The following is a 23,758-nucleotide window of genomic DNA, read 5'->3' as shown; positions in this document are numbered from 1 at the left end:
GAAGGAAGGAAGGAAGGAAGGAAGGAAGGAAGGAAGGAAGGAAGGAAAAATTGAATCCCCAATATGAGGTCGTAGTGGTCAATGTTAACGTGACAGGATCTAGGATCACCTAGGAGACATGCCTCTGGCACACTGTGAGAGATTGCCTAGATCTGGCTAACCACAGAGCATGCCTGTGAAGGATCCTCTTGATTAGATTCATGGGGCAGAGTTCCTGTGGGCAGCTCAGGGGCTGGGGCCTCTGAATGAAAAGGAGAAAGCAAGGTAAAGCAGGCTTTCATCTGTCTCTGCTTGGTCATGGATTCCATGTGGCCAGCTGCCATGACTTCTCTGTCACAATGGACAGTGCCCTGGAACTGGTCTAAGCACAAAAGCAGACACTCACACTGTTGGAATAGAACAGAGAGCCCAGAAATACACCCACACAGCTACAGCCACCTGGCTTTTGAGTGTCAAAATATACTGGAGAAAAGGGCAACCTCTTCAGCACCCAGTGCTGGGGAAACTGACTCTTCACAGTGGAAGAATGAAATAAGTCTGTGTGTGAAAATACATTCAAAGTGAATCAAAGGCCTTAATGAAGACTTTAAATTACCAGATGAAAACATTGGTAAAAACACCTCAAAACATATGCAAGGAGTTTCCGCAAAGACTCCAACAGCGCAGATAACAATCCTGAGACTTGATCAACAGTGTTACATGAAATGTAGAGACTACTGCACCGCAAAAGAAACCATCAGAAGAGCAGAGCCGGCTACAGGGTGGGAGAGCATCCTCACATCCTACACATCCGACAGGTGGGCCACAGAACATATAAAGAACGGCAAAGGTACGATCCTTTCAGTCAAACGGCAAAGGTACAATCCTTCCAGTCTGCGCCAGGCTAATGAAGGGAACAGGCAGTTCTCAAAAGAAGAACATAGCGAGTGACAAGGACCTGGAACAGTGTTCCAAATCCTCAGCTTCAGAGAAGTCCAGTCGGAATACCAGCACCAAAGACGTAAATGACAGGCAGAGCTGGCAAGGATGTGGGGAAAGAATCACTTATACATTGCTGTGGGACTATAGCATAGCACAGCCACCATGGAAATCAGCATGGGGGTTCCAAAAAGCTGAAATTGTACCTATTGTATGACCCAGCTATATAACTTCAGTGTATATACCGGGAATCCAAGTCAACATACAGATGTACTGTTCATAAAAGCTAAGAAAAGGAACCTATCAACACATTCATGGATAAGGACGATGTGGTACATATACACTGTGAAATTCTATTCTGCCATAAAAAATATAATTATGACATTCTCAAGAAAATGTATGGAAATGAAAACCCTTATGTTATGTGAAATAAGTCAAACCCAAGAAGACAAATATCTCATGTTTTCTGCCATCCATGGAGCCTAGATTTAAATGTACATGTGTTAGGGTGGGAAGATGGCTCAGCAGATTCTGCTATTGATGCTCTATCGTGAGGACCTGAGTTCAATTTTCAGGACCTATATTAAGCTGGGTACATACATCTGTAATCCCAGCATCTACAAGGTAAAAGGCAGGGACTGGAGAATCCCCAAAAGCTCTTGGACCAGCTAGCCTGGAAGATGGCAAGCGAGACCCTATCTCAAACAATGTGGAAGATAAAGGCCCATACCTGAGATTGTCTTTTAATGTCACACACACACACACCAAGTTCCACTCACACTTGTGCATGTGCACAGATGCGCACACATATCATACATTGTGTGCTTGTGTGTGCAACATGTGAGTCCATGGGGGAACAAAGGGGACCAGGAAGGATCCCTTCCATGAAGATGAGATCTTAAGGGAAGGCAGTGGGGGAGAAAGTGGCAGGAATGGAATGTGGTAATCTGAAGGCAGAAGATGGCTGTTTGCAGGACAGAGGAAGGGGGTGAGGAACAGCAGATGTAGTCTTCTCTATAAAAATCACATGACCATTTCAACAGATACAGAAAACACCTTTGGCAAATCCAACATGCTTTCATGTTAGAAGTCCTGGAGAGAGTGGGCTGGTGGGAACATACCTCAACATAATAAAGGCTATATATGATAACCCATAGCCAACATCATTTATATGTAGAGAAAAATTCAAAGCAATTCCATTAAAATGGGAATGAGATAGAGCTGTCTGCTTTCCTCACCCCTTTTCAAGGTAGTGTGCAAAGTCCTAACTGGAGCAATAGGCGGGAGAAGGAAGTTAAAGGGATACAAACAGGAAAAGACGTCAACTCGTCCCTATTTGCATATTATATGATAATATATGTATAAGATTGCAAAAATTCCAACAGAAGACTTCTAGAAATAATTACTAATTTCATCAGATTGGCAGAATAAAAATCAACTTATAAAAATCAGTAACTAATCAGGCATAATGGTACATGTCTTGAATCCCAGCACTCAGGAAGCAGTGGTAGGTGATCTTCTTGAGTTTGAGTTCAGACTGATCTACATAGTGAGTTCCAGAACAATCAGAACTACATAGAGTAACCCAAGAAAAACAACAGCAAAAAAACTCAGTAGCCTTTCTATACACCAACAGCGTACAAGCTGAGTGAGGAGATCATGGTCACACTTCCATTTACAGACCCAAAGACAATTTGTTAAAAGACAAAAATATTGGAATAAACCTAACCAAGGCAGAAAAAAAACCTTACAATGAAAACTTGAAATTTCTGAAAGAGACTGAAGAATGCATTAGAACATAGAAAGACCTACTATGCTCATGGCTTGGTGAACTTAATATTGTGGAAATGACCATCCTACCAAAAGTAATTTACAGATTCGATGCAATCTCAATCAAAATCCTCATGATATTCTTCATAGAAACAGAAAAAAAATTTTAAACTAGATGAAAGTAGAAAATACCATAGATAGTCAAAACAATCCTGAACAAAAGGGCTAATACTGAAAGAATTACAATTCTAAAATTTAAAGTATATTACGAATCTACAGTAGTAAAACAGCATGGTACTGACACAAAACAGGCATGTATACCAACGGAATATAAAAATCCAAACGTAAGCACACACAACTGCAGTTATCTGATATTTGACAAAGATGCCAAAAACACACACGAGTAAAGACAGCGCCCTCGACAAATGGTACTGAGAAAATGATGCCCACTTGCAGAAGAATGAAATTAGACCCGTATCTATCACACTGCACAAAAATCAACGCCAAGTAGATCAAAGACTTCAATTTGAAACCTGAGATTCAAAAATGGATACAAGCAAACATATGCAGTAACCTTCATGGTGCAGGTGCAGGAAAGGACTTTCCCAAATAGGATGTGATTTGCCCAGGAATTATGGCCAACAGTCGAAAAGTGAGACTTCCTAAAACTAAAAACCCTAATTGGTTACCAACATCAAGTAGTCAGCCCTGAAATCATGTACATACCCAACATTAAGGGACACAGCAAACAGGTTGTGTTTATATATTTATGCATATGTATGACAATAATCCAAGAAAAAGAGACCATCAGTTTGAGAGGGAGTGAGGAGAGACTTGGGAGGGCTTGGAGGAATGGGGCATGGCAGGGGCTAGAGAGAGGAAATGGAAGGATTTGATGTGATTATGTTTTAATTACAATTTGTAAATGTCACAATGAAACCCATCACTACTTATAATGACTTAAGTTCTTTGTCGATAAAAATGCACAAGGCCTGGATGGGAAGGTCACAGGATTGAGTGTCCAGAGGCTCTGGGAACTCTTCCCTCCCTCTGAGACATTTTCCACCTCGGTTCAGTCAGCCTTTCGTGGTGAGTTCTCGAATTTTGAATATTTTTAAAAGAAGGCAGGAAGCTTCCTCCCTCTGGGTAGTAGATCAGGTAGGGTTTATCTTGGCTTGCAGCCTCCCCTAGATGCTTTGCTACCCTGTCCAAGGCAGCTCTGGGAAGGCTGTTTGTCCTGCCATCCCCTTTCCTGTTTGTCCCCTCTCCTCTTATTAATTCTTGGCATCGAGAAATGTACAGAAGCAGACCTCTCTAACTGAGGGGCTTTGAGTGCCAGCCGATAATGTAAAATTCTGATCACTTACTACAAACGCCTTCTATAGTGTGGCATTCAAAAACTGAACTAAAATTAAATTAAATTCAAGAACAAAAATTAAGATCTCGCCAAGCAGTGGTAGCACTTGCCTTTTATCCCAGCACTCGGGAGGCAGAGGCAGGCAGATCTCTGTGAGTTCGAGGCCAGCCTGGTCTACAAGAGCTAGTTCCAGGACAGGCTCCAAAGCTGTAGAGAAACCCTGTCTTGAAAAACCAAAAAAAATTTAAGATCTCAGTAGAGAGATGTGCCATGTTCAACAATGTCATTTCTTCTACATGCCACCCATAAATTCAATGCGACCCCAACAAAATCATACTGGGGTTATTTTTCCTTTTGGAGAAATTGACAAACTGACTGAGACTTTTTGTGGCCATGGCAAAGGCTGAGATTAGAAAAGGCGATCTGGGATTTGGGGGCGTGGGGAGAGGTTAATGAACTCTTGCACGGCTTTCAGACTCTGCTGTCAGGCTGTGGTAATCAAATAGTGACCTATCAGAACAGGAAAATAGACAAAGGTCACTGAACAGAGGGCCCAGGGGACACCAGTTCTAAAGGCACCGCAGAGCTGCGGGCACAGACGCGTACTGTCAAGAAACGCTGTTACATCACTTGGCCATCAATATGAAAGCAGAATGTTGAACACCTGTCTCAGCTTCTTTTCCTGTTTCATTCCCCTAGACTTTAAGACACAGATTAACCCCAGCTCAGTAGCAGTAGATGAGCCCATGAGGAAGCCAAAGAATATGTCAGGAGTCAATTCTCCCCTCCTGCGACGTGCATCCCAGAGACCAAACTCAAGTCGAACTTAGCAACAAGTGCTTTGGCCTTCTAAGCTATCCTGCTCACCCATATATTTCATTTTAAATGTTTTCCCTTTAAAAACCCAAGGATGGCAGAGCAGGTGGAAAGAGTGGGAGTGGGCAGAAGAGAACAAAAATTGCTAAGAGGAGAGAGATGAAAGACTGTCTAGAAAAGCTACTGTCATGTAGGACCCGTAGACCACTGCGGAGTGCCAGGATGGGGTCACAGGGTTGGGGTGGGAGTGAGTGTGCTTGCTCACTCCAGCACCTGTCTGAGGTTCTGGGATGGACAGGAGGGAGAAGATCAGGTGTGACTACAGACAAGGAGGATCCAGGCTGAGAGAAGGTCCTTTGTGGGTGTGACTACAAAGACCTCAGACAGACCACAGGTACCTGCACACTAGGGATGCAGACCATGACATGCAAGGGCCTCCAAGGCCCAAAACCTATTGCTACACCTCGAACAAAGTCATTCTTCTCTATGCTCCTAAAAACTTTATGACTATAAAAGTAAAGCAAACATTTATTTTAGAAATAAAGACTCAAAATTGAATCTAAGTAGGCAAATATTTTGCAAGCATGGGCCCGGCCGGCTTCGCATTCCTGATGTCTGGCTTCAACCAGGCACTTGCTAGAACTTGGCCCTGCTTTTTTACTTTCTCAATGACTTCCTAGTACATTCCACACAGTCCCACCCTGCGAGTTCTCCAGTTGTTTCCTCCACGGTGACCTCCCCTGCCACCAGTGACTACAGCCCATCAGAAGCCACACTGCCCATGCCACCTTGAAATACCTCCTTCCCACCCTTGCATCTATGTTGTGTCTCTGTTCCTAAATTGTCACAGGGGCCATAGGAGTGGCCCCAGGACAAGTAGGGCTGGGGAAGCATTAGAAAGACTGGTGTCCAGCTGGGGGCAGTAGCCAGAGGAAAGCCTAGGCTGAGTTGCTAAGTTGGCTGACTTTGATCCAAGGTACAAGTGAGAGAGTCGGAGGAGGACAGGCCACGCCATATTTCAAGCTTAACATGCCAAAGTCAGAGGTCAGAGGTCAGAGCCCAGGCTGTCAAAACAGGACATACAAAGAAGCTCCTTGTTGGGATATTGGTGTCAGATGGTGCGGAGTTCAAGTCCCAATTCTAGCATTTACCGGTTGTGTGACCTCAGGCAAGGAACTGTCCTCTCTGGCCTCATTTTTTTTCTCTAGTGACATACCTGTGAGCTATGGGGATGGGGATAAAGTAGAGATGGAGTGGGGTGGGGTGCGGCGAAGGTCCCAGGCCAGGCGAGACTACATATAGGTCTAAGAGAGTTAATCCCCTGCGTCACAAATAGCTCTTGAGTCTTTCAAAGGTGGAGGCTGCCTCCTGGCCTAAGCTTGGTTCTTGGTACCCAGCAGTTAATGAACATCTGTGCTCTGGGCTATCAGCCTCCTGAAGCACTGGCTGCTTTTCTAAGCAGTTTCTGCCCTTTCCTGTGCTGTCCTGAGTGGCAGTCGTATAGCTTATGGTATTAGTCAACTATGGTTGAAGACCAGGTCCTGGGCAGAGGAGGAGCTACCAGCATCATTTTCTGTTGTGTCCTTTCCCTGCGCTCTTGACTCGGGATCCTCACCTTCTACCAGATCCCCTTTGCCCGTTTTCTCAGAAACATTTCTGTCCTCCCTACTAAGCCCCTCCTTCCCACTCGGACAACCCCAAGTCTCAACTCTAAAAATGTTCTCTTGACTCCAAGCCTTCCTTCCATTTTGTCCCCCTGTTCTCTTTCCCAAACCCACTAGTAGGAGGCTATACTCTCCGCCAGTTTTCCCACAGTCATCCAGGTTCCGTGCCAGTTGTCCATCCTCAGGGCCCGGCTGACAGCAGGCCGCTACTGAGAGCATGGAATTGAGGGCCCTGGCAAGTGCAGGAGGGAGCCGACCTCCCATCCCAGGCCGAGGTCTGGGATCTCAACTACTCTGGAGGATGGGGTAGGAGAACTGCAAGTTCGAGGCCTGAGGGAATTACAGCGAGTTTGAGGATGCTTGCCCAACCTAGTGAGACTGTGGAAGGCAGAAGGTAAAGGAGAGCTGAGGATTCCGTTCTGTGGGAGAGCACTTTCCTAGCGTGCAACCTCCAGAACTGTTTTGAAAAGGTGCAGATGGGCACATGCAGGCAGGCCTACCAGCATACACATCAACAGCCTAACACACACGAACACGGACGCACACCTAAAAATGTTCAACACACACACAGATACAGAACAGACCCCCCAACCCACACCACACAATGCACACATGCAGACAGGCAGAGAACTCCCGTGTGCATCCACACACTGGAAGACACACAGGGACACATACACATATACTATCCCATTTTCCAGAAGAGGCAGAAAGCCCAGGGCCATCCACTAAGGCCACAACCCCAGATGCTGGCAGAGCAGGAGGAAAGAAAGACCTCAGAATCACTGCCTTTGGGGAGGGGCAGATCTCAAAGGGCCTGCAGATTGTTCTGTGTCCCGGGACAGGAGGCTCAGCACTCCCCAATGGTCTAAGTACTTGGATGGTGTGCCGCTGGCATTGCATCTCCAGACAGAAAGAGAGATGGGAGACTGCAGGGCTTTTCCACCCCAGGCCTCTCCCAGACAAGCTGCAGAATCTGAATTTGAACTCAGAGCTCTGACTTCCCAGTCTTCTCACGCTAACTCAGCACAGCTCAAGTGCACACAAACAGAAGCTGTCCACCTGGAAAGGAGGCTCTGGGGGGCTCTGGACCCCTTAAACACTGCCCTGAGGTAGGGTGCAAGCCCCTGCCTTCATCTAGCCCAAGCCCAGGTCTCCTTATCTGCACAGATGGGAGTCTTTTCTCCCTCGTCTTTCCCTATCCCAATCTACAGATTAAGGTGCCTTGTAGATTATATGGTTTCCCGGTGCTTTTTTCCATTTTATTTACTGTTGCTTTTTAATCCTTGCTCTGAATTCTTTCTAAACAATCAACTTGAATATTAATTATTCCTTTGAAGAAAGTCTCTTGGATCTGTGACTGGCTTTTAATTTTGCCTACAGATTATCTTTGCAGGGAATAAGAAGTTAGACAGTATATTCCTCCACTATGGAGGCCTCAAATTCTAGCTACATAACTCTGGCTGGCCTTGAACTCACCGTATTGCCAAGGTTGGCCTCAAATTCATAACAGTCCTCCTGTCTCAGCCTCCAGAGTGTTATGGTTACAAATGTTCACCATCATGTCTAGCCCGACAGATACTTAGTAATAAAGACATAAACCAGGCCTGGTAGGACATTTCTTTTTGGTTCTACATTTTGTCAAGTCTCAGCCATGCATCTGTGTGGACACCAGAGTATACGCCCCTCTGAGTAACAATATATAATGAGATATCAGTGTAAATGTACAGGTGTGTGTGAAAGTATCATTATAAACCCATCTCTTTGTATTCTAGCCAAAAACTTTAAAATGGGTAGAAAAATAAAACATTTTTTAAATGATAGAAGCCCCCACCTCCATCTCTCCGTGGGCCATATACATACACACGTGTTTTTGTGTGTTTTGGTTTGTTTTCATGCAGTTGTTGACCCTGATTGTACAGGACAATCACTTGAACATTTTGTTTTTGAAACTAGGTAGGTCTGCTGTGTAGCTCTGACTGGCCTAGAACTTCTTATATAGATCTAATGGCTTCACACCAAGAGATCTGCCTCTGCCTCCAAGGGCCGGGGCTAAAGGCATGGACCACCACACCTGGCTGTCACCTGACCATTATAAACTTCCAGTGTCAGGTCCTGCAACAGTCAGAATCCTGAGAACAGGTGCAGACTTTAAACTTGTGTGTGTTGGATGGAGTCCCAGCGGTCACAGGTGATGGGGATTGTGAACTGGAGAAGGGCAAGGAACGCTGAAAACTTGAACTCCTTTTACCAAGTGGGAGAATTGTCCTGCAAAGGGCACGACCCCTAGAATTTGGATATGTGCCTTTGACTCTGTGCCTAGCCTTCCCTCTGTGTCAACACAGTGTCTGGCTTGGGAGGAGGGCCCGGTCAATGGTACCCGAGAGGTTTCTGGAGTTCCACATCTTTGTCTGGATCGCTTGGCTGCTTCCTGGCCCAGGGATTATTCTTTGTCTCCTGCAGTCCCCTGAACTCTGGATCCCAGGTCCCCTGTTGTCCTTCGTCTGTTGCAGTCAGCCATGGTCTTGCTGCTGCTCTGTGGTGGTCCAGTAGTAGTCAGGCATCCAAAGTGAGTTAGAGGCATTGTGACATCAGCACCTTCTGCTTTTCCTCGGGGATCCTGCTGGCTGCAGATGGTCATTAAAGACTGTTGTTAGGGTAGCCATCTCTGCCCTAGACAGAAAGCCTGAGGCCAGGCACTCTGTGTAAATGGCCTCATTTAGGATGTCCAGACTCAGAGAATGAGGAAGATGCTGACTTTATCTCACTTCCAACAAGCAGATACTCTGAGCCAGAACCGACCAGTTCTAGAACAAGTGCATTCAGGAGTCCACTTCCTTTGTGCCAGGATCACCAGGTGCATATGGCTGACTCACAGCTCTGGGGTGGAAACAAAGAGTTGGCCCCATTAACAAGGTACTTTGGGAGAAACTTAGAGAGAATTTCTTTCTCCAACCACTTTGGACAGCACTTAAGAGACAGACCAGACTGCTCTGCAGTTATTCCTCTAAGCCTAGCTATAATTCTGCTAAATGTTTCTTGCTGGAATCATTCTTCATCCCTTCCCACTGCTCTCAAGCCTATCCTCTGCTTGTCCAGAAGGAATATGAAGCTTCCCTTCTAAGCCTCAGACAAACACTTGAGCCGTCATTAAAGCAAGTACCTGACCTTCCTCGGAATCATCAGCATTTTCCAGCGCCAGCTTCTCCAATAGAAAGCTCGTGTAGACCTATCATTGTTCTGCCTTCTTGTCTGGGCTCTCACCTCCCTAGATCCCAGTCCCTACTCAGGGCCTTCTCATTTGGCAGCTCCTGGGTCAGTTACACTATGGAGCCACTGAGCTCTCTTTTTTGTGGATCATCACGTCCCAGTCCCATGTGTCTTCACTCAATATTTCTTGGGGGGTTTTCTGGGGGGGGTTGATATAGGCTTTCACTGTGTAGCTCTGGCTGTTCAAGAACTTGCTTTGTAGACCAGGCTGGCCTTGAACTCACAGAGATCCACCTGCCTCTGCCTCCCAAGTGTTGGGATTAAAGGCGTGCGCCACCACTGCCTGTTTTTGTTTGTGTTTCCATTTACTCAGTGTTTCTAACAAGCTCCTTTCCATGGGGGTGAGGGGTTATATGCTCCTACAAGGGAAAGATAACGTGGAAAGGTTGGTGTGGGGGGTGCAGAAAGGCTCAGATGTTAGGGCATGGGAAACGCTTACATCAAGACAAAGATGTGGAGTTTGTGTTGAGCCAGCAAGCCTTGGGGAGTCATTGGGCATGCTTGTGTTCAAAGATCTGGCAGAGATCGAGGTAGAAGTGCAAAGGATGGGTAGTTAACTATTCTAAGATTCCCACAAGCTTCAAAAATCACAATCCATAAGCTTCCTCTAGAGTGAGAGGACACAGCTGCTTGTATCTGGTTCCAGATGTCTGTATAGATACAGATTGTGTAAAATGGCCCAAGGCCTAGAGGCAGACAGACCACTGGATAGAACCACTCAGAGAGATGCCTGCCTGTGCACATAGGGCTTTAGGGGACCGTGATGCTCATCTGGTGTGTGTCTATGTTATCCCTGGCAAGACTCCAAACCAAGAAAAGAAATCGACAGCCTGAGTTGTTTGCCTCCCACGGGCTTGCCTGGCCTTTACGGCTCCAGGGAGATGCATTTTTCCTTCCTCTGTGGGCAGCACATTCCTCACAAGTCAGATGCAGTGTGTGTGGCGTCACCAGATGTTTCCATCAGTTGCAAGAAGGGTCAAGCCGAGTAGGTGTGCACCGTGAGCTGGCCTCAACACTAGGTAGGTACTGACTGTGGCCTTTCCCCTTCACTCCAGGCAGAAGGAAATCAACGTCCAGAGGTTCTAGAGCTGTCTGTAGACTATTCTATGTCAGGAACAACTTTCTTAGCTCTTTTTGTAAATTTACCCCACATTAAAAGCCAGGAAAACCCCAAGGTGTTTTTTTAAACAAAACGCTGAAGCTGGGGTGCACAGGAATTAAGTTGTACAATGCCTTGGTTCATTTTCTGTTGCTATAGCAAAATACTGGAAACTTGGAAACAAAGAACTGAAGTTTCTCAGCTCTTAGTTCTGGAGACTAGGAAGTTCAAGAGCCTAATACTGGCATCTGCATTGTCACTGATGAGGGACGATTCTTACTTCCTAAATGGCAAACGTATGTAAGAAAGTGTATCAGAGAATGCTCATTCCATATCAAAACCACTCCCTTGATAACCCTTTAACACATTAATCTACAAGCGGACTAGCCCCCATACAAGAGCAGATCCTCATGCCCCAGTCACCCCAATACCAAAGTTGTCACCTCCAAATACCAGTAACACATGATGTGAGATGCCCCTCTATATGCTGTGAGTATGTTTTATTACCATTGGTTAATAGAGAAACTGATTTGGTCAATAACCAGGCAGAATAGAGTCAGGGGGCAAAATCTAAGCAAAGAGACAGGGAGAAGAAGGGAGGCATCAAGGAGATGTCAGGAGACAATGGAGAAGCAAAATGTGAGCCTTGTGGTAAAATATAGAATAATAGAAAGGGATTAATTTAAGCTGTAAAAGTAAGTTAATAATAAGCCTGAGCTAATAAGTCAAAACAGTTTGTAATTAATAGTAAGAGTGGTTATTCAGAGACTGGTGGGTGGAGAAGAAACCACCAGTTACAAACACATGGCTTGGGGGCTCCAATTTCCAGTGTGACTGCTAGAGGACACAGTTTGTTAGTTAAAGAATCAAAGCTCAACTGCAAAACACAAACCATGTCAAGGGGACAATCTCTGGAGCAGGATGTTCCAAATAAAGGCAGGACAGTGTACAGAGCCATGAAGGGTGGAGAGGACGTGAAGGTAGAGTCACTGATTACACCTCCACTGACTTTTTCACAGGTCCCTCTGTCCCTGTAAGTTGGCATCTAGAGGCTCGGTTACATACGCATTCACTTGTAGCTTGAATGAAAATGTCCCCCATAGGCTCACAGGGAGTAGAACTATTAAGAGGTGTGGCCTTGTTGTAGTAAGTGTGGCTTTGTTGGAGGAGGTGTGTCACTGGGAGTGAACTTTGAGGTTTCAGTGTCAGGGACAAGCCTCAACAAAAATACCACTTGCCAGGGTAGGGGCATGGGAATTTAGAAATATAGGTAAAGACTATGAAGACAAAGCAGTGTGAAAAATAATAAAACAGAAACCATAGAATAATACGGGGAGGGCATTCTAGTGAATACTGAAATCATCCACGTTCAATTTTTCATACACTTTTAATACCCCAATACAAAAGGGGGAAGAAGGCAACAAAAGATTTATCATGATACAAAGGACAATTTAGTTAATTGCTTTAACACTTCGAGGCATCAAGCCATTAGCATTCTGTTGTTTAGGCAGTGAAGCCACACTAGATCAAGTATCCTGAAGGCAGCCACTTCCCAGGTAACCTCATATTACAAAAGAAGGAACAGAAGTACACTTGCATATTCTGACCACGTCAGGATGGAATGGATCTACTTGTATGGGCCATATTAACGTCAAAAGAACCAAGTAATCACATCCTGAATCAGGATGTGTAGCTACACTTGTCAATCATTTTGAGCAACCTCCAAACTCTTTTGACTACCAGACAAGGTGGTAATAAATTCACATTTTTGGGCCTACACATTTCAGAAACTCAAGTCAGGCCAAGTCTCTCTCCTTACTGCCTGCCAACTCAGATGTGGAACTCTCAGCTGCCTCTCCAGCACCATGTCTGCCTGTGTGCCACCAAGCTTCCTGCATGATGACAGTAGACTGAACCTCTGAAATGTAAGCCAGGCTCAATTAAATGTTTCCTTTATATGAGTTGCTATGGTCATGGTGTCTCTTCACAGCAATAGAAACCCTAACTAAGACACTTGTCTATAGAGTGTTCTGTAAAACAGCAGATGTTACATAATTCACAGTTGCCCCTCCCTTCCTGATCTTAAGAGCTATTGATCTGCTAACTAGTAAAATTATTTTATTAACAACTGTAGATTATTAATGTTTTTACCCTCCCTTTTTAAGAAGCCATTGGGATGTTTATGGAAAGTGACATATCTTACCAATTCTGGTTTCACAGAAGTATGGTTCATTAGAAAAGCAAGACAAATGCTAGAATTTCCCCTTTATTTACTAATTTACAAAACAATAAATTGTGTACTTATAATACTCCAAAATCAGCCAAAATTATTGGGTTTTTGTAATGTCTATGAGACATGCACTCCAAGGACATCACCTCCACACTCCTGCAACTCCAGGTCCTGCATGAGGTGATGTGACGGTTTGAGTGAGAATGGCTCCTGTAGGCTCTTGTATTTGAAGCCTTAGAGTGGAACTGTTTAAAAGGATTAGAAGGATTGGGAGGTGTGGGATTGTTTGAAAATATTAGAAGGATTGGGAGATGTGGGACCATTTGAAAGGATTATAAGGACTGGGAGGTCTGGCCTTGTTGGTGGAAGTATGTCATTGGGAGTGGGATTTGAGGTTTCAAAACCCACACATGGCACCAATTCTCTCTCTCTCTCTCTCTCTCTCTCTCTCTCTCTCTCTCTGTCTCTCTCTCTCTCTTTCTCTCTCTCTCTCTCCATCCCTCTCCCCCTTCCCTGTGGATCAAGATGTAGCTCTCAGCTACTGCTTCAGTGCCATGCATGCCACCATGCTCCCTGCTGCAATAATAACGAACCAAATCTCTGAAACTCTCACAGCCCCCCCCCCCCATTAAATACTTTCTTTTATGAGAGTTGCCTTGGTCCTGGTCTCTCTTCACAACAATAAACAGTGACTAAGACAGATAGACTGTCCCTACCCCAATGTTTGAAATGCTCCAAAACCTGAAACTTTTTGAGAGAAAACATGGTGTTACAAGTAGAGAATTTGCCACATAAACTCATGTGAAAGGCTACAGTCAAAATGCAGGAGTGTGAAATTACCTTCAGGCTGTCCTTATACAATGTGTGTGAACATTAGCAGTCCCCAAATCTTATTATGCACACAAATGCTCCCAAGTCAGAAAAGAAAACCCAAATCCAAAACCCTTCTTGTTCCCAGGCACTTAGGATCTGCAACGTTCAGCCAGCCCTGCACTATTTCCTATGTCCAACCACAAATTTGCAAGCTAAGCACCACAGGAGACTAACTGCTCACACTTCCAGGCCATCCTCACAGAGCACTCTCACCTACAAACACTTGCCCCTGGGTCACTTACTCATTCTCCTACTCACAAACAATCGCAGGAACACTTTACAATCGCATGTGAAAGGCTCTTTGCTTCAGCACCTTTAAACTAAACACAATCAAACCTATGCACAGTGTAAACAATAATGTGAATCTAGACACACTTCCAGTCAGGAACCCCACAAGCTAACCCCTACCTAGGGTCTCTCCGTTCTGAGCAATCAAATCTATCCTTGTCAGTCTGTGGCGGGTCTCTGCTGCAGATTGACTCTTGTCATTGGAGAGCTTGCTTTCCTTAAATTCTTCCTAAAGCTTTATATGGGGAGCTGGAGAGATGGCTTAGTGGGTAGGGGTGCTTGCTGTTCTTGCAGAGGACCAGTGTTCAATTCCCAACACCCTCATGGAGGTTCACAATTGTCCTAAGACTTTATACAAAATTTGAAAAATGTGAAAAAGTACAGTTCTTTTTCTGTCCATTTCTCCCAGCATTGCCTGGTTATTATTTTACATAAACCTCACCACTATTTCACAGCCTTTCCTTGGAAATACTGTTAAGTCTTGGGCTCCTAAAAGCCAGCAGCAGGAGGCTGGTTTATAGCTGAGTTCACAGCTGCCCTGTATAAAGACAATAACCTAGAGCATCCTCAGTAGCTGGCTGGAGACTTAGATCCAGCCTTGGGATGTATGTGAGAGCATCTCCTGGGAAGGTTCCTAAAGGCAGAGGGTGTGTGCCTTGTGTTGTCGTTTTCCTTTCTCGCTGACAGGATGCAGACCCAATGGTCAGAGCCTGTGCCTTCTGTACCGTATACTGCCCCTGAGAAGAGAAACGGCAGCGAACATGCAGACCTGAAGTCCTTCACACATGGAGGGCCAGTCCCACGCTGGGCCGTCCACAAACAGATGCTTACAAGAGATAAAGTTAACCTTTCGACCCCTCACAAGTGAGTGTAATACTGGCTGATGTAGCACAGAGCTTTCGTTCCTCACGTCTCCAGAGCCCCTGTAAATGAGTGCCCCATGTACAGATGTGTGGAAATGTTTTCCACACTAAAGACAGAAACAGAACCCTTCACTAGCAGGGTGTGCAGAAACTGATTAGGTGAACCTGTGCTGGAACCAACGCTATTACTGGCATTGGGAAGAAATATTGATTTTACCAGACTGCCAACATCAAGAGAATGGGCTCTTCAGACGAATGTAGCCGCATAAAACTGAAGGTATGTTGGGGCCTGGCAAAATACTCTCAAGATTCTGGAAATATCCACATCAATCGAGGGGAGGCTGATTAAAGTCTGAAAGGCCTCCATAATGGAAATTCTATGCCTCTTTAATCTAATAAGGCAAAGCTGCCTGTGTGGGAAAAAAAAATGCCATGGCCTTTAAAATACTACAGCCCCAAAGGAAAACCACATAAAAATAAAACAGACACAAATAAAGGAAGGTGACAAATCTTGACAACCCTGGAAGCTGGACAGTGGCTGTATAAGGACTCATTGTATTGGCCTCTCCATGTTTGCATTCCTTTGAGAAAACTCTGGTATTAAAATGAAAACACAAATACGATCACATGATGTTGAGCCCTGTTTTTAATTAATATCTGTCTTATTTTATAGCTTTTTATTTAAAAAACATTTTCAGAACCGAGACTATGTTTCAGTGGTAAACCCTTGCCTAGTCCACGAGGTTCAGAATTCCATTCTTGGCACTGAAGGAAAAAAAAAAGGTTCAAAATATTTGCCTTGTGAAAGGAAGAGTGATAAATATACATTTAGACACTGAAATATGCTTTTAGATACACATTTAGGATGCATGAGGCAACTCTTAGACTGCAAACAGCTCCTAACTCATGAGGGGGAAATGGGAGACCCCCAGAGGTGGAGACAGGCTTTCCACCCCGCAGGAAGATTTCCAGAAGTCAGTGCAGCACAGTCAGTACGGAAAAACTAACCTCGAGGAAAAAGCCCCTGAAAGTGACACCAGACATCTGGTAAGTGTGCACACACTGGAGTAAACCAGCAAACGTGAAATCTGTACCAACCTTTACGGTCTAGGTCAAAGGCCATTTCCCACACATGGCACAGAACTTAAAGCAATGGTATAAATATCCCAAACAAGTTGGTTTGAATCTTTAGGGAATGATAGGGGTTTCAATTTGCCTAAAGTGATGAACTTCAAAAGTCTTTGAAAGAGGACAGCAGTGTCCCAAAAATCAACAATGGCCTGGTTTTAGATATAGGCTCCAGTAGCAATCATTTAAAACAAGGCTCCCGCCCCTCTGCAGAACTGAGGGTCCCTGCTGCCGTGCCCCAGGGCCTTTCGTCATAGTCCTCTCACGAACTTTCAGTGTACGACAGCCATTCGTGTGCCTTTGGAACTTACGGCTCTTTGAATAATGAATGGCAGTCAGTGCCAGCCTTATTGCAAGCCTATCGGGGATCGGGCAACAGGCCAAGAGTTTTACAGTGATGCCCTCATTTGGATCTCATGGGTACTCTTGAAATAAGCTGCAAATGTCTTATTCCTGTTTCCTAGTAAGGAGACTGGATCACAGATGGTAAAATAATTTGCTTTATTTCAGACAACTAGCCATGAGGCATATGGGCAAAGCTGGATTTAAACCCAGGCTGTCTGGCTCCAGAATCTATCCATTTGGTCAGCACATCATGTTAGGAAGACAGGATTGGTGTTCTACGCTCTACCATGTGGATAAATCTTATAAACATTGGCTAAGTGAAAGCTTGTCACCAAAACAAAGTCTAGGATTCCATTTATAGGAACTGCTCAGAGTAGACACTTCTTTAGGGCTGAAGGGACACAACAATGCCGGAAGGTGATGGCTAAAGTATACAGGGTTCATGTTGGGGTGACAAAAATATCCTAAAATTGATTGTGGTGATGGCTACATAACCTGGGAGGATATAAAAAGTTAAATGTTAAGTGTTCAGCTGATAAGTCATATGGAATGAGAATTTCATCACAATAAAGCTTTTTAAGAAACCTACTGGACCGTGTTCTAACATATGCCAAAGTGGAGATGAAGCAGAAAAAATGAAAGACATCACTGATAAGTAGTTAATAATAGCTAATGGGGCCATCAGCAGGCGACTGTGAAAATTATGTCATTTGTAGGAAAATAGGTGACCAGGACATCACTGTAAGCCACACTCAGAAGCGCAAATATAAAATAGGGCATGTTTGCTTTCTCTTCTCTCTCTCTCTCTCTCTCTCTCTCTCTCTCTCTCTCTCTCTCTCTCTTCCTCTCCTCTCTCTTTCTCTCCCTCCCTCTCTCCACCCCTTTCTTCTCTCCCTTCTGTGTGTGTGTGTGTGTGTGTGTGTGTGTGGTGTGTGTATGTAAGGGGGGAGGGAGAAAGACAGAGAAGAGAGAAAGGTAGAAGGAAACCTTGTAGGTGAAAAAAGAATTCTACAGGAAAGGGGGTGGAAATAAAAAGATAATGAGGGAGGCCAAATATTGCATGTTTTCTCTCGTAGATGGAACCCAGATTTAAATACATATACATACATACAGCATGAAACAGAAGGGGGAGCACTCAGCAATGAGGAAGGAGATCATCAAGAGATGGGGTGGGGAAATAGGAAAGACAATTAAGAGGAGGGCTATGAACAAGGGACGGTGACAGTTATCTATGAAAAAGCTAGTTACTGGAACTGGAGAGATGGTTCCGCAGTTAAGAACACTTGCTGCTCTTCTAGAGGACCCATGTTGGTTCCTAGCACCCACACTAGGCAGCTTACAACTGCCTGTGACTCCAAATCCAAGGGATTCAGTGCCCTCTTCCGGCCTCTTCAGACACTGGCACACCTGTACACGCATGCACATGCACATAAATCTTTTTTTAAAAAACTAGTCATATATACAACTGTCTAGAGAGCGGGATGGTTGATAGATTTAGAGACCAATGTTTGTTTATTTCTCTTCTCATGCCCTGCTCTAGCAACCTGGGAGGACAGAAGACTATCAATAAATCATGAAGGTGGCTTCGTCATCAAGACAATAGCAGAGCACCACCCAAACCCAAACACACACAAGCGCTGCATCCTCTGACTGCCCCACGTCCTCATCAGCCCTGACAGCCCTCAGCTTTTGGTTGTCAGTTTCCTCTCTTGGGTATACATCAAGCATCCAGCTTCAAGCTATGCTGTCCTGACAAAGCGGAGCCAGAGTCTCCCGACTCAACCCTTAGCTCTCAGCTCCAGAAAGAGCACATGGGGTCGTTGCCCAGAGTCGCAGACAATCTCATGGAGCTGCTTTTATCTTTGGAGCACATTACGTCATTCATTTTGCAAGACAGTCTCATCGTTAATTAATTCCATTTTCCATTGGCAAGTTCCTATAAGGTTCCACTCCCGGGACAGTTCTGAAGAAAGACACAGAGCACCAAGGCTAGAGGAGTCCAGGAAGTGAGAGAATGTTTGCCCTGGTGTGTCTGCAGATTGCGGGGAATGCACAGGAAAACAAAGGGCTGACTTACAGTCACTTGCACACAGATTTCAAGGAAGACCCGGGAGATCTCCTGTTCTCTTCTCCAAATCTATAAAGTGGCCACACAACTGCATGTCAGCCAGTCCCAAAAAAATGTGTACATCCTAAAAGGAGACAGTCCCCTAGGTCTCAGGTCTGGGACCCTTGTTTGGTGTTCAGTCTTTCCTCTCGGTGTTATAGCCGTATATTCCCGATTCTGTGAAATATCCATCTAAATAACTTGGGGAAAGTTACAAACACAGATTTCCACAGTCTACACCAGGAATGGCTCTCAATAGCTCTGGGGCACAGTCTGGGAAGCTTTGTGCTTTAGTTCGTTTCTGTTTACTTTTTTATTGATAAATAATTGTGTTGCCTGTGGGGTACAGTGTGTTTGATGTTTTTTGATCTATATGTACTCTACCCAAAAATCCACCAGCTCACATATTTATTACTTTTGCAGTAAGAACATCTTTAAATGAGCTAAGGGTCGGAAGGAAGGAAGGAAGGAAGGAAGGAAGGAAGGAAGGAAGGAAGGAAGGAAGGAAGGAAGATGGTCATCAGAGACATGAAAGATGCTTAACAACTGTAATAACCAAAGAAGTAAAAAGTAAAATTAAAATCACAGTGAGATCACACTTGGCACCGCTGGAATGGCTCAAAAAGTCAAATGAATGATACCTTGTAGCACAGATTCTAATTGGTTTTAATAATAAAAGCTCAGAGTCAGATACAGGAGGAGTTAATGCTGAAGATCAGAGCAGCAGAGAACCAGCCACTAGAGAGATTTTTACTTCTACCAATGTTCATACCGAAGGGGCGATCCTGTTCTCAGACTGCTTCTCCAGACTGTATCTCCACCAAACCTCAGACTCCATTGCTCTCCTGTCTCCTTCTGCCTTATATTCCTCTCTCCACAAAGCCATATCCTTCCTGTCTCCTCTCCCTCTTTTCAAGCCATTTTGAGCCAGCTTCCAAAGTCTGCCTCCTCTTCCCAGAAAGCCTCATGTTTCCTTTACATCCCTTTTGGCATGTATGATGCCAGTGGCCGTGACACTGGAACTAAATTTGGGGTGACCACAGCATCTGGCCTCTCAGCACTAGGGAAGATTCCCATGTGGCTGCTGGAGTTCTTTCAAAGCCACAGTTTTGCTCTGGGCCCAGCTGTTCTCCACAAAGGCTCCTCCCCACCTGTTCTCCCGGTAATAGACAACACCCACACCCCACCTGAGGGCAGAACCCCATCTCATCAGCTTCCCCGGCCTCAGCACTACTCTCACAGAACCCACACAGCAGCCAGGCCACAGGAGTGGTGTTGAATTTTAAAGTGCTAATTAGTTTATTTCCTACATATTCCCCCAGGATGCTTTTTCATGTAAAGCAGCTCAAAGAAACCACAAAGAAACCAAATCACTTCCCTAGTTGAAAAGGAAATCTGGAAGCAAGTCAACAAAGAGGTGATTCTGTCCACCAAGGCTAGACTGGAGCCTAGGAAGTAGAGAGGGCCCAGCAAGATGAACGTGAGCAGACCAGAAGTGGGGAGAAAGCTGATGCTTAGAGGGGAGCATCTGCACCCTTCGGTCAGGGCTCTCTTCCCTCCCTGTGACCTTCTCAGGTTCTGTGGGCACAGATAAACTGTCCTTCAGGGTAGCCTCCCTGACACCCCTGTCCTTCTGATCCCATTGTCACATGAGTTATATAAGAGGCTTATCTAAGGTTGGTGCTGGGCCTGACTCCCCTCCTGCTGTGAGCTATTGACCGAACCATCTTTTGAAATCCCACAATTTACACAAAATAATGCCCTTGTGTGGCAAGGCATTTTGCATGTCTTGATTGGCATTGCTTTTTCAGTGTGAGCATCAAGAATGCCACAAGGAGGGCTAGAGAGATAGCTCCGTAGTTAAGAGTGCCTCCTGCTCTCCCAAACCAGTATCCACCCACATGGGCAGCTCACAACTTCCTGCAATTCCAGCTCCAGGGGATCTACCGTTCTCTTCTGGCCTCTATAGTTGCACACAAACATACACATACGCACACACGCCCATGTGTGCACGCACACTAGCATAATATACTCACACAGACACATACAAATAAAATTTTAAAATATTGAAAACACTACAAAATGTTTAGAATCTCCTCATTTCTGCTTACTGCGATTCCAGGAACCTGACGGGACCTGCCTTTGTGAACACTGAAGTCTTACACAGAAAATGCCTGAGAAACAACTACCGGTCAATGGCTGGCTCACTGTGTGAGCCCTTCAGGACAGCGCCATGCCAGAAGCTAGTGGGCTTTCTATGGGAAATAAATTTGGTATTTCTCTCTTTCCTTGCTAGTTCCATTAAAAGGCATGCTACCTACCCCATAGAGCAGACCTGCCTGCTGACCCACGTCATTCTCTGAGTACCTGCTGGGAGCTGGGCATTCCACACACCTATTCCAAGCACTTGACAGCAGGCTACCCGGTTCTGCTTCCCCCTCTTAAAACCTCTGCGCCTCTGGAAAATCTCTTTCCTCTGGGGGAGCTTGACTTCTTCCTTTCTAAGGGGAGCTGGGATAATACCTGCACTATTCATGTAGCAAGGGTGCTCCCGAGTCCCGGACCGAAGGAACCATTTCAGAGATTCCTATCGGGCCACACAGATGGACAAGTTCTGCCATAAGCTTCTACTACCATGTATATGGAACCAGTCTTGGTGCTGAGAACATTGCCATTTACGGGCCAAAAAGAGTCAACCCATGTTGGGACCGTTTGGAGTCCTGGCCTCCAGCTGCTCTTCCCCTCTCGTGACTTTTTCTTGCCCTTCTGATTTGAGCTACTGAAAGCTGCATCAGGGTTGTTTGCCAGCCCTGCTTCCTGAGCACGCATTGCCCTGGCCTTGATTGAGGATCAGGCGATGAGGTCTTCACCTCTTGGCCCACCTGTGTTAGGTATAAAAACCTCCATGGGGCCGTTCAATAAACAGCTTCTTTTACCAGCAACTAGAGAGGTGTATGCGTGTTTAATCCTGACGTCCTTCACTCGGTGTCAGTTCCAGGCCGTTCAGGCAGAGCAAATGCAGAGCATGGTGACACTATAGTAAGCAAGAGTTGATGGTGCACAGAGCAATAGGGAGCTGATTTTATTGTGTGATAGGCTGACTTCTGCGACCTTTTTTTTTAAACTCATCTTCGGAAAAAAAATTGCACATATAATTCATTCTTTTAATACTTTTTTTGAGATTTCTAATTAATAAAAATATTAAATATCATGATTCCAATTTAACCCTTTGCTCTCTTGGGGTCATGAGCTATTTTATTTTATTTCCAGATAGTTATTATAATAAAAGCTAATGCCTCTGCTAAACCCCTTACAAATACTATCTCAATTACTGGTGACTCCCTAAGAGGGCTGCAGGACCAAGTTCCAAACCTCAGTCTGCCCCAAGGTCACCCTTCTTCACCTTCCCACAACCCAGACAGAGCTCTGAGAGCCCAAGAGCCTCCACTCCCCCGGGATGACCAGGATGACCGTGCTCCACCCTGGGTGAGGAACAGCTGTGCGCTTTTATCTCTGGGACAGAACCGAGGTCATTTCTACTTTCCTGAAAGCCCAACTCCCTTCTGAGGAATCAGCCTCCACCCAGCGACTTAAAACACTCTCTAGAAAATCTTAAAAACACCCTGGATTAAAACATTCATTACGTTTCTGTGTAGGTTTGTTCTACACTTCGTGAGTGGAACCCGCTAAAGCTAAGGGAACTCTGTGAGTCTCTTGATCCGTGCTGACTTCGGTACTGAAACACTGGAAATAACTTGAATTGTCAGGAGCGTAGGAACCATGACAACCAATGCTGAAAACTGAAGACAACAGTTCCTAGGCTTTGTGGCCTTTTGGAAAAGCATTTGGTGAAATGAAATCCAGAGGAGAGCACATGGGAGCTGGGGACACCAGAGCAGACTCCTGCCCCTGCTCACAAGCTGAGAGAAGCTACTGAGCACAGAAAAGATTACCTCGGCTCACATTTCAGGAGAATTTCAATCCATTATGCCAGTGAAGGTCTGGCAGTGGGGCAGCTCAGGCCAGGGCTACAGGAGTACAGGGGTGGAATCAGCTGGTTCCCATGGTAACATGAAGAGCAGAGAAAGGAGACCAAGCAAAACCTTCAAAGTCCTTCCACTGGCCAGACCTCACCTGCTAAAGGCTCCCCAGTTCTTAAATTAATGCTATGTGCAAGGGACCAGGTATTCAAACCATGAGCCCACAAAGGACACGACAGATTCCAACCTTGCTTACTATAGCAAATCCTCGTTCCTGCTCACAGGCTCAGATGAGGCCCCGGTGTGGCAAGGAGGCCACCTATACCCTCTCTATACAAGGCTGGGCCTGCAGCTTCACAAACTGGAGTTTTCTTGATGAAGAAAATGAGACCAGACTGGGAGCATGGACCCGGAACTCTGGGAACAACAAGACAGGCAAGATTTCTCCATACTGCTTTTTCCATTAAACTGTGTGGGACTGGCGCTCTGGTAAATAGGACTGGCTTCTCCCCACTGAGATAGAAAGAAAACAAGGTCTGTGAACATGCAAGCCTGTGCTGCCTCGTGAGCCCCTAGAACAAGATCTGATCAGAAGCCACTCCAGCTAGTTCTGGTTGCCTCACAAGCCCACTGAAAGAAGGGCAAACACGGTGAGGGATAAAGTGAGCTTTTAAGCTTAAATTGCTGTGCTGAAGAGATCTGTTAAAACAAAATGCCTCTAACCTGCAAGCCCCTTTTTTGCCCAAGGATGGATAACTTCCTAGAATGCTGGTGGCTGTTGTTTGCCCAAGATAACAAGCCAGGTGGTTTTGCTTCTGTAAACAAGCTTGCTTGCCCAACTGCACAGGATGGGATTGATCACACGTAGCCAGGAGGTGTGTAGGCAGGAAGTACATCAGGATGTATGTTTGCCCTGATTGGACAAAGGTGGGAAGTGCGTAGCCTTATGGGGTTTGTCTTTATAAGCCCCTGACTTAATGTGGTTCAAGGCCTTACTCTAGGAATTCTGGGTATGGATCTGACCAGTATTTAATAAAGCTTGCTTCAAACTTG

The sequence above is a fragment of the Chionomys nivalis genome, chromosome 7, assembly GCF_950005125.1.
Source record: "Chionomys nivalis chromosome 7, mChiNiv1.1, whole genome shotgun sequence".
Lineage (NCBI taxonomy): Eukaryota > Metazoa > Chordata > Mammalia > Rodentia > Cricetidae > Chionomys > Chionomys nivalis.
Note: the sequence above shows the minus strand (reverse complement) of the source record.